This window comes from Capsicum annuum, chromosome 2, assembly GCF_002878395.1.
Source record: "Capsicum annuum cultivar UCD-10X-F1 chromosome 2, UCD10Xv1.1, whole genome shotgun sequence".
NCBI classification, from domain to species: Eukaryota; Viridiplantae; Streptophyta; class Magnoliopsida; order Solanales; family Solanaceae; genus Capsicum; species Capsicum annuum.
Genome location: NC_061112.1, coordinates 18,650,593 through 18,658,290, shown reverse-complemented (window position 1 = coordinate 18,658,290; position 7,698 = coordinate 18,650,593).

Below are 7,698 nucleotides of genomic sequence, written 5' to 3'. Positions count from 1 at the left end.
TGGTTTTTAATCTATCACAAATCAACTTTACCTTCCCTAAGGCCTAGTGAACTACATCGGGCCCAAGTAATTTACCCTTTCCAACTTCGTAATACCCAATAGGAGATCGACATCTCCTACCATACAATGCTTCAAAAGACGCCTTACCAATACTAGAGTGGTAACTATTATTATAGGTGAATTCAATCAAAGCCAAATGGTCATATCAACTACCACCATAATCAATTACACAAGCCTGCAACATATCCTCCAAAGTTTGCATAGTTCTCTCTACTTCACCATCTGTTTGTGCTTGGAAAGCAATACTAAGGCACAGTGGTGTACCCAAACCCTTTTGGAATGACTTTAAATATTGGGACAAAAATGAAGGACCACGATCCGAGATAATAGACACCAGATCATCGTACAACTTTTTAATATCTGTAAGAAATAACTTAGCATAGTCTTCCGCCGATAAATTAGTTCTCACAGGCAAGAAATAGGCGGACTTGGTCATTCTATCAACAATGACCCAAATAGAATCACATTAATTTTGGGATCTAGAAGACCAACAACAAAATCGATATTAATCGCCTCCCACTTCCACTCGGGCAACACAATCTCTTGGTAGAGGCCACCGGGCCTTAAGTGCTCAACCTTTATTTGTTGGAACACCATACACTTAGCCATATGGCTAGAAACATTACGCTTTATATTATTCAACCTATAGAGCTCTCTAAGGTAATGATACATCTTGGTGGCACCGGGATGAATAGCATAACGGTCTCTATGAGCCTCCACCATGACCCTTTCCCTCAATCCATCAATGTTGGAAATGCATAGCCTACCTTGGTATCTCAAGACACTATCGCCATAAATCACAAAGTCTGCAACTTTGTATTGACCCACATTACCCTTGATGTTCATCATGTCGGGGTCTGATACTTGCTTTTCCTTTACCTTAACAACAATAGATGATTGAGATACCGGATGGACAAGTAGACTACCATCCCCAGAGTCCACAAGTCAAATTCCAAGATTCGTCGAATGGTGAATATCCCTTACTAATTCCTACTTACCCTTATCAATATGGGCCAAACATCCCGTAGACAATCTACTAAGAGAGGTGGTGACTACTTTTGCCTTACCTGGATGGTAATGAAGACTCATATCATAGTCTTTCAATAGCTCAAGCCACCTTCTTTGCTGGAGATTCAACTCCTTTTGGGTAAATACAAATTGAAGGCTCTTATGATCGAAAAATATATCAGCATGAACACCATAAAGATAATACCGCTAAATTTTCAAAGAAAAAACCACAACTAATAATTCTAAGTCACGAGTAAGGTAGTTCTTCTCATGAACTTTCAATTACCTAGAAGTCTAGGCCACCACCCTGCTATATTTCATAAACACACAACCAAGATCGGTATGAGAAGCATCACAATAAACAACAATACCATCTCTACCCTTGGGCAAGGTAAAAAATAGAGCCGAAGTCAATTTACCTTTAAACTTCTCAAAACTACCATCACAAGCATTGGACAACAAGAACTTGACCTTTTTTGGGGTCAATTTGGTCAACGGGGCAACTCTAGTGGAAACAATCTCTATAAACCTCCTATAATAACTGGATAGACCAAAGAAGCTCCGAATATCAGTTGGAGTCGTAGGTCTAGGTCACTTTTTAACTGCCACATTCTTTTGGGGATCCACCATGATCCTTTCACTAGAGATGACATGACTAAGAAAAGATATGACTTTCAACCAAAACTCACACTTGGATAACTTGGCATACAAATGATGATCCTTCAAAGTTTATAACACAGCATAGAGGTGATCTACATGATCTACCTCACTCTTAGAATACACTAAGTATCATCAATGAAGACAATGACAAATATGTCCAAGAACAGATGGAAGACCCTATTCATCAAATATATGAATGCCGTTGGAGCATTGGTCAGCCCAAAGGACATGACAAGAAACTCATAGTTACCATACCGAGTTCTAAAGACAGTCTTAGGAATATCCGCATCCCTATTTTAAGTTGATGATAACCTGATCTAAGATCAATCTAAGAAAAACACTTCGCACCCTAAATTTGATCAAACAAATCATCGATTCAAGGAAGAGGATATTTGTTCTTTATGGTTATTTTTTTCAACTGACGATAATCAATGCACATACGAAGGGAACCATCCTTCTTGCATACAAACAACACAGGAACATCCCAACGAGACATATTAGGATAGATAAAAACTTTATCTAAGAGGTCCTTCAATTACTTTTTAAGTTCTTTTAACTCCAATAGAGCCATTCTTTAAGGAGGGATAGAGATCGGATGAGTGTCTGGAACATGATCAATTCCAAAATCAATTTCACTATTGAGAGTAACACTTGGAAGATCATCGCAAAAAACCTCAGGAAATTAATTCACCACGGGAACAGACTTTAAAGAAGGCTGTTTTGAGTTAGAATTTTTAACTCAGACCAACTGATATAAACACCTCTTTAAAATTAACCTCTATTCTTTGAGATAAGAAATAAACCTTTCCTTAGACACTAAAGGACCACCTTCCCATACAATGGAAACCTCATTGGGGAGTTTAAACATGACCCTATAGGTTTGACAATCTAAGAAAGCATAGCAAGAGTACAACCAATCCATTCCTAAGGTTAAATCAAAATCAACCATGTTTGACTCTATTAAGTCAACAAGAGTATCTCTATAACCAATAGATATCATACACCCCCTGTAGACTCTCCTAACAATCACATGGTTTTAACCAGGGTAGAAATAGAAAAAGGAACCGATAGACTCTTGGGAACATAATTAAGATGCACAACCATATATGGGGTCAGATAAGAAAGTGTAGACCCTAGATCAAGCAAACCATACATATCATGAGAGAAAAGTCTCAATCGGCCCAAGTGTTAATTACATGACGTTGATTGTCAACTACAAATTTGTTAAAATTGAAATCATTTAGGTTGAAAGCCATAGTGCTGATACCTAAAGCGGTAAACCAGATACCTACTATAGGTGAAGCAGCTAAGAAGAAGTGTAACGAACGATAGTTGTCGAAAATAGCATATTGGAAGATCAATCAGCCAAAATAATGATGATCGGCTATGATATTGTAAGTTTCTTCCTATTTACCGATAGAATCTCGGGACCACATTTAAGATGCACAACCATATATGGGGTCAGATAAGAAAGGGTATACCCTAGATCAAGTAAACAATACACATTATGCGAGAAAAGTCTCAACATACCCGTGGCAAATCAGGAGATGCCTCATAATCCTAGTGAGTAGCAAGTGTATACAAGCAGTTTCGGTTAGCACCGGTGCCAAAAACAAAAACAATAGCAGACATAGCACCCTTTGGTGTGGGAGCAGAGGGAGTAGCGACAGAGGCCCTATTGGACCAAAAAGCTTCTAGAATGAGGCACTCATGCTGCATGCGCCCAAGATGACCACAATGAAAATATCTGCCTCTCCCTTTCTCACACTCACCATGATGACTCTGGCCTTAGAATCTGCAAAAAGGGCAGGGTGGAGCGGATTGAGCACCAGTAGTCTGAAATTGGGTACCTTTTGCTCGGGACCTGCCACTGAACTGAGATCAACGACCACCTGAGAACTTTGGGTAAGGAGAGCGAACACTAGCTAAGGAGATTGAACCCAAACTCCCCCACTTATTTCATGGCTACTTGCCACTATTTCCACCACACCCTCAAAAGGCCTAAACTTCCTTCCTTGTTTCTCACTAAACTTAACTTTCTTCTTCTTCTCATCTTCCACTTATTGCATATACACAATCAATCTAGAAATATCCATGTTCTTTATCAACAAGGCCATTTTGTTTTTCAAGAACTAACTTAAGAGACAATCTCGAGACAAACTTAAGCATTCTAGCCCACATGCTAGAAACCATCTCGGGAGCATACCTTGACAATTGGTAGAATTTAAAGGCATTATCTTGAACAGATATCCTCTCTTTCTTGAAGTTCACAAATCCTTCCACCTTAGATTCCCCCAACTTTTGAGGAAAGAATTGGTCAAGGAAAGCCTCTAAGAAATCCTCCCAAGAAGCTGGACTAGCATCAATACCTCTAGAAAACTCCCACCCTTCATACCACTAGTAGGTAACATCTTTGAATTGGTAGGAAACAAGATCAACACCCTCAATTTATGAAGCATGCATGATTTGGGATATCTTCTCTATTTTGTCAATGAATCCTTAAAGATATTCCTTAAACTTTGCATCGGAGAACACATGAGGGCTCAACCTCATAAATTGGCCAGTTCTTATGGCCTCGGAAGAAAAAGTAGCAAGAGCACCACACTTCACTTAAGAGGCTGCCAATTAAGTCAATAGGTTGATGAAGCGATGAAATCCCTCATTAGAAATATCCTATTAAGGGGATGAGTTAAGGGTGGTGGGTGGAACCCCACGAGGATGGCCAGATGCCGCAGCCCTAGCCTGGGTCTGAACTCCAGAAGTTGGACGAGCTTTGTCCATAGGACCCTCAGAAGATAGAAAATGGAATTAGAGGAATTCAATACCTTAGAATTTATAGCTTGAGATTGAAACACAAGAAAGGGAGACATTTCCTAAAATGTCTTGTAGTTTCTCTTTTACAAGTGTGGCGTGCTTCACATGCATAAAAGAGACTCTACTTGACACGGTATTATTAAATCCCAATGGACCATAAAACTAGGTCGTAATGCCAACTTAAAACACCCCGAACTTTGGGCCATGTCTATGGGCGGCTCAAGCACACAGGTACCAGAGGTCACCCTATAACCCAACCTAAACACTTCATCATATCATAAGAGTTGAAGGTACTCCAATTCACAAGTTAAGATTACGGAATAATATCATAAGTCAACATTAGATTTATTATAGTAACTACTTCTGCGAAAGTTCTCAGTTGTTCACAATAGCTCTATACAAAACCAAAGTCAATAAATGTATGTGTCAGGATAATCCCCTGACTATAGCCAAAACAAGTGTTAAGAGACCAAGCCTAAAGATAAGGACTAAGAGACGAATGCCATCCGAATGAAGAAAGCTCCCCCTTTGAGTCAATGCATGACCTGCTTGATTGTCTAATCACTTCATAGGGAAAGAAGATTAGCGATTGGAATGCTAGAATATAACTCAAGGATTAGTTATAAGATACATCATCAATCAATAACAATTTAATATACATATATAGATCACAGTCCAACACATTCATAAACTTCTCCATACATAAGGAATAGCCCATGCTAGTCAAGATATCAAGGTTCGTCACCATTCTCAAGTATTCATTCATTAGATGCAAAATGGAGGACTACCACCATCCATACTTATAGATTCATCATGCTCTGTGCACCAAAGACTTTATCCATATTCACATTATCATTAGACCGGGGACTTTACCCATGTACACACATTTATTATGCTAAGGGCTTTAGCTACACACCATTATTTAAACAAGGGACTTTGGCCATACACATTCATCATTCAAACAACATACTTTTTCTATACACATTCTTCATTCAAACAAGAGACTTTAGACACACACAAACATCATTAAAGCAAGGGACTTTAGCCACACACATTCAATCTAGGCAAGGGAATCCAACCTCATGCTCATTTATTAGACAAGGGACTCTAGCCACATGCCATATTTGGACTTTACCATAAGCCTCTTCACGAGGCAAGGTAATTTGACCTCAAGAGCTCTTCTTTAGCAACAAAATTTACCTTTCTTTCACAATGGGCGAGGGACTTTAACTATAAGCCATATCATAGGGAAAGGGAATTTGAACTCAAGCCATCACGTAAGGCAAGATACTTTGACCTTAAGCCATCAAAACCATCATTAGTTCATATTTGGGACTTTACCCTCTTGTTTGTGGATCAACACACATTCAATACTATAATTGAGGACATTAGCCATTTTGCCAATTCAGCACTATATAAAATCTCATGGTAATTATGGAAGCCTTCATGTGTTAACTAACTCAATAGGTCAATGCCTTCATTCAATCGATCACACAATTCATTTTATGGTCCTCAAGACCCTCACAAGACATTCACATTTCAATAGTATTCTCATGCCACACTTTAGTTCAATACACTATTCTAGTTCATCTTTATATTAAGAGGCTTTAATTCCTTATTGGTTATTTAGCACAACAAGGTTATCATTACATCTTACCTGAATCACCATACTCTTATCATAACTTTTGTCAAACATTCATACTCATTGGGCCATGGCCCTAGTTCAAAACATCATCAATAATTTACTAGACAATTCACTTATATATTTTCATACACACCTTTTGTGCATACTTATATCGAGTTCATTCTTATGGTAGATATCATCAAAACTAGGGTTACTTGACAGTGCCCAAGCGCACCCGCAAGTGTATGTGGTCTACCAAGTAATATAGTGGCCTTCAAGAAAGCTGAGTTATCACTCCCATATAGACTAGATTTGGCAATTATTTTATTTCAACACACAATCCTGATTCAATTGATGCGAAAGTAACCAAAAAGAGAGTTTGTAAGTTGTAAATTAAAACTAAAGTTGACAATACAACAATAAAATCTTGGAACAATCAAAAAGAGAGGTCCCCAGGGCCAAAGCAATCCGAACAATCATACTATGTTGTTGAATTTTATTTGCTAATTTGATTATCTTGGTTGTTGATTCGTAGGGTTAATTGGATAATCAGGGTTTCCTATCCTCTAATATGGACATTACAACTACATCGTTGAGCGGAAATGTAATAATTCAATTCAGTTAATTAAACCTATCATCCTATGTTTTAATCAAGAAGGAATCTAAGTACATCCATATTCTATACACTAAGTTCAATTCTTTATTTTATAAAAGAATTAAAACCCAAACTCTATTTATTCCCATGTTCTATCTCCCTATTCCCTCTCCCGAGATCAAAAGGTCGACAATATATGTATTTCATGGGTGATCAATCCATGAAATAATTAAAACAAGAATAAACAAACAACCAATAGTGATAAGCAAAGAAAACAAACTTAATCCATAATAATAATACTCATGTTCTTGGCTTTAACCCCGAAAAAGGGTGTTTATCCACACATAGTCATAATCGCAATCACAAGGTTATAATTAATGACTAAAAATATGTGTGAACTAAATGAAACTAATAAAAACCTAATCATGAAGTTATAGTAGCCCCTTGATCTCCAAAATATATCCAAAAGTATGTAAAAACGTGATACAATATATATATATAGCATAAGGGAAAGCCAAGTCTGTGTTGGAGTCAAATTGGAGTAAAATACCCAGGTGTGGAGAGGAGCATGAATCGCACGCTATTCACATGCACTCACTGGAAGTTGGCTTCTTAAATTTCTCTAAGGTATTGGACCCCTTAATTAAAGCATTCGGCGTACGCTGTATTGCGCCAGAATAGAGCATGCAACACACTCATATCGCACGTACACACTATTTTGGGTCCCTTATGAGTCTATTGATATGTTACATGCGCCTAGACTTCTTCCTATGCACCCACACTCTCCCAATGCTTTTCAGGTGTCCAAATTGGCACCAAGTAGTGTTTTGTGCTTACGTGATCCCTTCCAAGCCTTTTTTAGTTGTTTCCACTTGATTTGAAGCTTGTATATCATTCATATATCATCATTATCCATTCACCAAGAATCCTATAGAAT